Source organism: Chrysochloris asiatica, unplaced genomic scaffold (assembly GCF_000296735.1).
Source record: "Chrysochloris asiatica unplaced genomic scaffold, ChrAsi1.0 scaffold00014, whole genome shotgun sequence".
Classification (NCBI taxonomy): Eukaryota; Metazoa; Chordata; class Mammalia; order Afrosoricida; family Chrysochloridae; genus Chrysochloris; species Chrysochloris asiatica.
Genome location: NW_006408532.1, coordinates 23,578,424 through 23,585,717, shown reverse-complemented (window position 1 = coordinate 23,585,717; position 7,294 = coordinate 23,578,424).

The following is a 7,294-nucleotide window of genomic DNA, read 5'->3' as shown; positions in this document are numbered from 1 at the left end:
ACAACAACAAGGACTGCAAGGAGTCTGTTGTGGTGCTGTAAAATAAGCTCTGGACCACAAGGTCTGTTTGAACCGCAAAGTGGGCAGTTCAAACTTACCAGCTGCTCCTCAGAAAGTCTACAACTGGAGGGCTGTTCTGTGGAACTTTTAATATTCTTCTCCAATATCACTCAAATGCATTGATTTTTCTACTGTCTTCCTTAATCATTGTTCAACTTTCACATGCATATGAGGCAATTAAACATACCATGGCTCTGGTCAGGCAAAGTCTAGTCCTCAAACTGACATATTTGCTCTTGAACCCTCACTGTGCATATGTTTATACTTTCAGGGAAAACATTTATCACATTTTTTAATAAATAATTCTGTTCAGTCCTGGAGTACTTTGCTAATGGCATTAGGCAATAAACAGTGTAACATTAACAGTCATCATTATTTATGTTATTTTAAAATGTTTGTAATTTGAAATGTTTTGAATTTTAAATGTCTATTGAAGTTTCTTTTTTAAAAAAGGAAATTTACTTACTTCTTTTAATTTAGTATCTTTTAAGCAGATGCACAGCTAGTATCTGGAAATAGACAGTTAACTTACTTATTGGATTTCATTTAATAGAGACATTTAGACCTCCTGATTTCTTGAGTCTCATTTTCTTGGAATGAAAAATTAGGTCTCCAGATTTTTATGTTGTTTTGTTGCTAAGTGCCCTTGAGTCCGTTGCAAGTCATAATGATGCTGTATAGGGTTTTTGAGGAGTGACTACTGGATTTGAACTGCTGACCTTGCTATTCAAACTGACATTGCAATTGAGTGCTTATTTTACAGCACCATACCAGGACTCCAGGAAAATTATGTTCAACCATTTTTATAAATTAGATATTATATTCATTGACTTCTTTGAAAACAGTCTTAATCAGTAACTTATTGGTTTTGTTGCTGTTAACTGCCATCAAGTTGGTTCCAACTCACAGAGACATTGTATAGAGTTTCCAAGGAACTGCTGGTGAGTTTGAATTGCCAACCTTGTGGTTCAAACCAATCGTGTGGTCCAATGCTTTATCCCACAGTGCCACACCAGGACTCCAGTATCCTATTAAGGATTGTATTTTAAGGAATATATTCAGGAGCCCTGTTGTGACATAGGACTTGAGGTGTGGTGCTGTAGGATCAACACTGGGCCACTAACTATGATGTTGGCAGTTCAAACCCACCAGCCACTCCTTGGAAACCCTATACAGGGTCATTATGAGTCAGAACCAACTTGACAGTACTTAACAACAACAACAACAGGGTATAGGGTTAACTCTTCTCAGGAGAAAGATGAGGCTGTCTGCTCCTATAAAGATTTATAGTCACAGAAAACCGTGGGAGCAGTTCTAGGACACTATAGGATTGCTATGGGTCAGAATCAACTCATGGCAATGGGTAGGTTTTATATAAAATATTTGCCCCAACTTTTCGAATGACTCTATAATCATTGCTTTGCATGACACAGAAACAACCAACTTGCTCCGTCAGTTGCATTATTCTTATTACAAACCATCATCACGTTATAATTTATTAGTAATAAATTAAACATGGCCATTAAGTCTCTGTCATCTACAGGTGGATCTTGTTTTACATTGGTCTTGCCCTAAGGCTGTGCTACAGCTACAGGCCACAGTTTGTATTCTCTACAAAGAATAAATTCAGAGATTCCTCCAAGAGAACCACAATAAGGAGTCCTGGTGTGATTAATAACTGTTTCTGTGTCCTCCCACCCCTGTCCTCACATTTGTGAATCTTAACATACTCAGTGTACAGTTTGTTCACTGTTATAATACTTGAAGGATTTAAAAGCTGCTCCAAATCATAGGCAAAACCCAAAATCAGGGCCAGTTGCCACTGTGTTCATTTCGACTAATGGCAAGTCCAAATGTGTCAGAGGAGACCTGTGCTCCATAGGGTTCTCATTAGCTGTGATCTTGCAAAGAAATTAAATCCCTGAGTGTTGCAAACAGTTTGATAGTACCTACTACCTAAAAGGTTGGCAGTTCGAACCCACCCAGCAGCACCTTGGAAGTAATGTCTGACAATCTGCTTACATAAAGATGACATCTAAGAAAACTCTATGGAATGGTTTTAGTCTGTAACAGGTGGTATCCATGAGTATGAAACAACTCCATCACAATGGGTTTCATTTGTTTTCTGACCTTTCAAAAGTAGATTGCCAAACCTTTTGTCCAAGGTACCTCTGAGAGGATTTGAGCCATCCGCCTTGTGCATCACTCAGGAACCATAACCATAGGCAGTGTTGCTATCTTTGTTAAAATGAAAAACGAATCATAGAACATAACATTTTGCATAACAATTTTCTCAAACCGCTAGAAACCTGTCTCTGCTTTTGACTAAGTTTGGTAAAACCAGATTTCTCAGTTCTTAGATAAAACAACTAGATAACAGTTAAAAGGTCTGTGCATTTCTGACAATCCCAAGTTCCTTCCCTTTGAAAGCAAAGTGATTTCCTGAGTGACGGGAAATAGCGATAGACACATATAATGAAGGTTGCGGTTGATGCCATGAAACCTGTGAGATGCGGAACCCAACGGAACGGCCTTGTTTCCCTGGATCACGCTGTTCTTTCCTGCTGTTGACAGAGTGCGTTCTTCTCACTTTTCTCTCACTCACCTTTGAGGAAAATGTTTGAATTTTCCTTCTCTGATAGGTTTTCACCTTACACCATTTCCAGCTTTTGCTGGTTTCACAGTATAAAGATTTTCTGACATTGCGAAATTATTCATAAATACAGAAGTTCTAGGTTAAAATCTTGTATAGTTTTCATTTAACAGAGGACAATTATATTTTTTTCTGGTTACATAACTGCTTATCAATAGTAATAGTTTGTTATGTGATACTTTGCTTGGCGCTTTACTGGTATACGGTTTTCCTTCCCTCCCCTAATGTGACTGGGTTGCTTAATGTTTATAGTCCTGAGCTAAGTTGATAGTACTAAACAAAGTACTGTGTTGTCCACTGTAAAAACGGCATCTGATCTCCTCTCGCTTCACGATGGGGAGAGAATCCCCATCAGCATCAGTCCAAGGCTGATTCCTATGAGGTGGTGATCAGACATGCCTCTGCTCTTCAACTTTTATATTAGTTCTGATGCCAGCTGCCTTCCACAGCAGTCTTCACCGCTCTGCTGGGTTTGAGAATCACCACTGTGGCCACACAGACTCCTAGTATAGGATCAGTACTAGACTGCAAACCTCAAAGTCAACAGTTCAAACCCACCAGCTGCTCCTCAGAAACCCTATACAGGGTTGCTGTAAGTAGGAACCACCAACTCTATGGCACTTAACAAAAACAACAACAGTAGTCACACAAAACCCATAGACGATACTCACCATGATGGGGTTTATTAAAGAAGTAACAGGTTACAATTCAGGATTAGGAAAGACGCAGGATACAGTTCTTGGATCAGGACAACCTCTTCTCAGCCATTTCTGCCGGCAGACCTATCCTTCGAAACTTGGCTTCTGGCCCCTTTGCTCCTTGGGCTTCTTGGGACTACCCAGCCTCTGCCCTGATCAAGCAAGTGTTACAAAGCTCTTAAACTCTACCAGTTAGTGCTCAGAGACACATCACTCAGCTTTATCGATCTGTGGGCCAGGAAGCCCACACTATACTATCTTTTGCTAGCCTATTGGTTCTGTTGCCCTGCTGATCTTATATCTCACTATCTCTGGTGTTGTAACTCTCTGTCCTGAGTCTAGGACATTCCTAGGGCAATGACCCCAGGTCCAAAGGAATTGATCTGCTTCTGTTTCTTTTTCTTAGCAGTGGGTCCCCTCTGTTCACTTCTGGGATATCTTAAGCCAAACCCATCACTGTGGAGTCAACCCCTGACACATCGCGACACTATAGGGTTTTCTTGGCTGTCATCTTAACAGAAGCTGATCATCAGATCGTTCTTGTGTGGCACTAACACTTAAGGTTAGCAGGTGATCAAAACCACTTGTCTTACTTTGGCTGTACCCGAATAGTGGAAACATGGCACAAAGTAACTCAGGCATTTTTAGTTCACTTTCTTAACAACTGCATTTTCTACCAACACTCCCTTCTGATGAATACTACCTCACCCCTCAAAAAAACAAACAAATAAACAAAAACCCACTGCCATTGAGTAATTCTGACATACAGTGATGCTTTGTAGGGTTCCTGAGGCTGTAGATCTTTACTAGAGCAGAAAGTCCCATCTTTCTACCGTAAAAGTAGCTGGTAGATTTGAACTACTGACCTTGCAATTAGCATCCCACTATGCCACCAGCACTCCTTTCCTGATGAGTAGGAAGAACCGAAAGGAGAAGAAACTTGCCCCTTTCTCTGTCATCACTTTCTTCCTAAGGGTTCATTAACACAGAAAGGATATGACAGAATCCCTTGGTCAGCCTTGTTGCTTAGAAGTTGTCTTCTTTTGTAGCAATGTTCTGTTTAGTGTTGCTAAGCACAATAGTGAGATTGGCCCAGGATCGGGCAGTGTTCCATTCTGCTGTGCATAGGATCGCTATGAGTCAGTACCAACTTGATGGTACCTAGCAATAACAACAACATCAGTAAGTCTGTTCCAACTCATAGTGATCATGTATAGGATTGCCAAGGAGCAGCTGATGGATTTGAACTGCCAAACTTGTAGTTAATAGTCCAGTGCTAATCCTACAAGCACCATACCAGGTGGCCAGGAAAGTTCTGTAGAACTTTCCAAATCCTAATTCCAATGGGAAGCGTGGTCTCTACTAGCTGTCAACCCCACCATCACCCCTAACACAGTTGTAGAAATAAATGTACTGCCTTTGGGTCCTGCTGAAATCCTACATAATGCAGGTTCACCAGAACTCTGTGCAAACATTTTAGGCGACAGAATGGCACTGATTCCCAGGCTCTTGAAGCTGAATTCACCTCCTGGCTGAGTGAGTGGTACTTTCCCCTGGCAGCCCAGTCACCTGAGCTTCCCTCCTTTGTGCACCCCCTGCTGCCCCTTCACAGTGCTATGGATGCATGACTTGCTGGGTGTTCTGGAAACCTACTTATGAGGCTTTGTTCAAATCTCAGGTTTCACTTTCATCTGAGATCCTTGTATATACATGAACTCCTGTGGCTAGGAGGAACCCACAAAGAACAGCTTATAGGAGTTTTCCTTTTAAAAGCAGATTTTAAGGCAGGGCTAGAGGTGGTGGTGGTGGTGGGTAAGTGCCATCATCAAATCCTTTCTGACTCATAGCAACTCCGTATAGGGTTTCCAAGGAGGGGCTGATGGGTTTGAAATTTAGGATTGGCAGTCCAGTGCTTATCCTACATCGCCACACCAGGACACCTTGGGCCAGAGGTGGTTGTTGTTGTTAGGTGCCTTTGAGTCGGTTCTGAATCAGTGATCCTGCATAGGGTTTCCAAGAGCAGCTTGTGAATTTGAACCACTAACTTCGTGGTTCAAACCAACTTTTCAGTCCAGTGCATTATCCTACAGAGTCCTCCCAAAAGATAAAAACCTTGCTAATGTACCTGTCAATGTGTAGTGGGAATAACTTTACTGAGAATTCAGAATAAGAATCTTGTTTTCCCCCTGTGTTTTTTAAATTCCATTTATTTCTTTACTATTGCTAACTAGAATTTTGTTTTCTCTCATCCTTGTTGAGTTTTTTGGGTGTTTTTTTTTAATTATTAAAAAGTTCTACAACATGATAACTACTCAGAAGATCTTTTTATACAGGAAAGAAAGAAAGGGAGAAAGAAAACTTTATATTCTCTGACATGCAAGAATTTCCTAAGAATAATAACTTGAAGAAAGACGTTATATAAAAATCAGGAAGCTTCACTTTCTTCTTGTTTCACTTTCAACCTCAGAAATAAAATATAATCACTCCTGAAGTTAAAATAAATCGCCCTTCAGTAAAGTAAAATTTCTCCCCATTTTATTATCATAACTTTTGTTGTTGTTGTTGTTAAGTGCTGTAGAGTCCGTTCCGACCCATAGCGACCCTGTACAGGGTTTCCGAGGCTGTAAATCTTTACGGGAGCAGAACGCCTCATCTTTCTCCCGCGGAGCTGCTGGTAGTTTCGAACTGTTGGCCTTAAGGTTCGCAGCCCGATTCGTAACCACTATGCTACCAGCGCCTATAGGTTACAATTAAAAAAATAAAAACTAAAACTTAATTGCTATGGAACTGATTCTGACTAATAACAACTCGTATGCTACAGAGAACTGCTCCATAGGATTCTCTGGGCTGTAATGTTTAGAGAACTATTCTTGTGAGGCACCGCATGTTGTTGTTGTTAGGTGCCGTCAAGTTGGTTTGACTCAAAGTGAACAAAACAAACACAGAACAACAGAACAAAACACTGCATGTCCTGCACCATCTTTACAATCATTGTTACTCTTTTTTTTTTTTTCCATAACTGTAATATGTCGTTATTTTATTTTTAAGGTTTTTATTGTGGCTTGAGTAGAAGTTTACAGGGCAGACCATCGGTTTTACATTCGACGAATCATACATCTTGTTTCATTACAATGATTATAATCCTCTCCATGTACCATCAGTTAACAGTATTTCTCTCTATTCACTTTGCTGTTGTTGTTGTTATGTGCCGTGGAGTCGATTCCGACCCATAGTGACCCTACACAGGGTTTCCGAGGCTGTAAATCTTTACGGGAGCAGACCGCCTCATCTTTCTCCCGCGGAACCGCTGGTAGTTTCGAACTGCCAACCTTGAAGTTTGCAGCCTGATTCGTAACCACTATGCTACCAGAGCTCCTTAGCTTTTAAAACAAAACAAAACAAAACCCACTCAAGCATATATAATAATTTACACCTCCAAAGGGCACATTCTGCAAGTCTGCCTACTGGCCACCCGCTCTTAGTTCCTCTCTTCCCATGAATCTGGAGTGCTCAGCAGCTATCTCTCTCCATGTCCCCATCTCTACCTCCCTCTCTCGTATCGCTGCTTTTCTGGATAAGGTCCGACGTTCAGCTTGTGCTCTTCTCCCTTGATGCTAGGATGTTTCTGGACTGTAAGATTAACCCTCCCCTGTTTTTGTTACAAAACTTCTACTTTTACAATTGTGACAGTCGCAATTAGTCATAATAACAATTAATCACTATTGAATCATATGAATCTTATTCCCATCTCTTTTCATCAGACACATCTAGACAAGATGAAAACTATTCAGTGGGGACTCTTTCTTCCCCACCTGCCCCCACTCTTAAACCAAACTCCCTCTTTAAACCTTGTAAGCCAGTCACTTCGTGCCTTTATAACCCC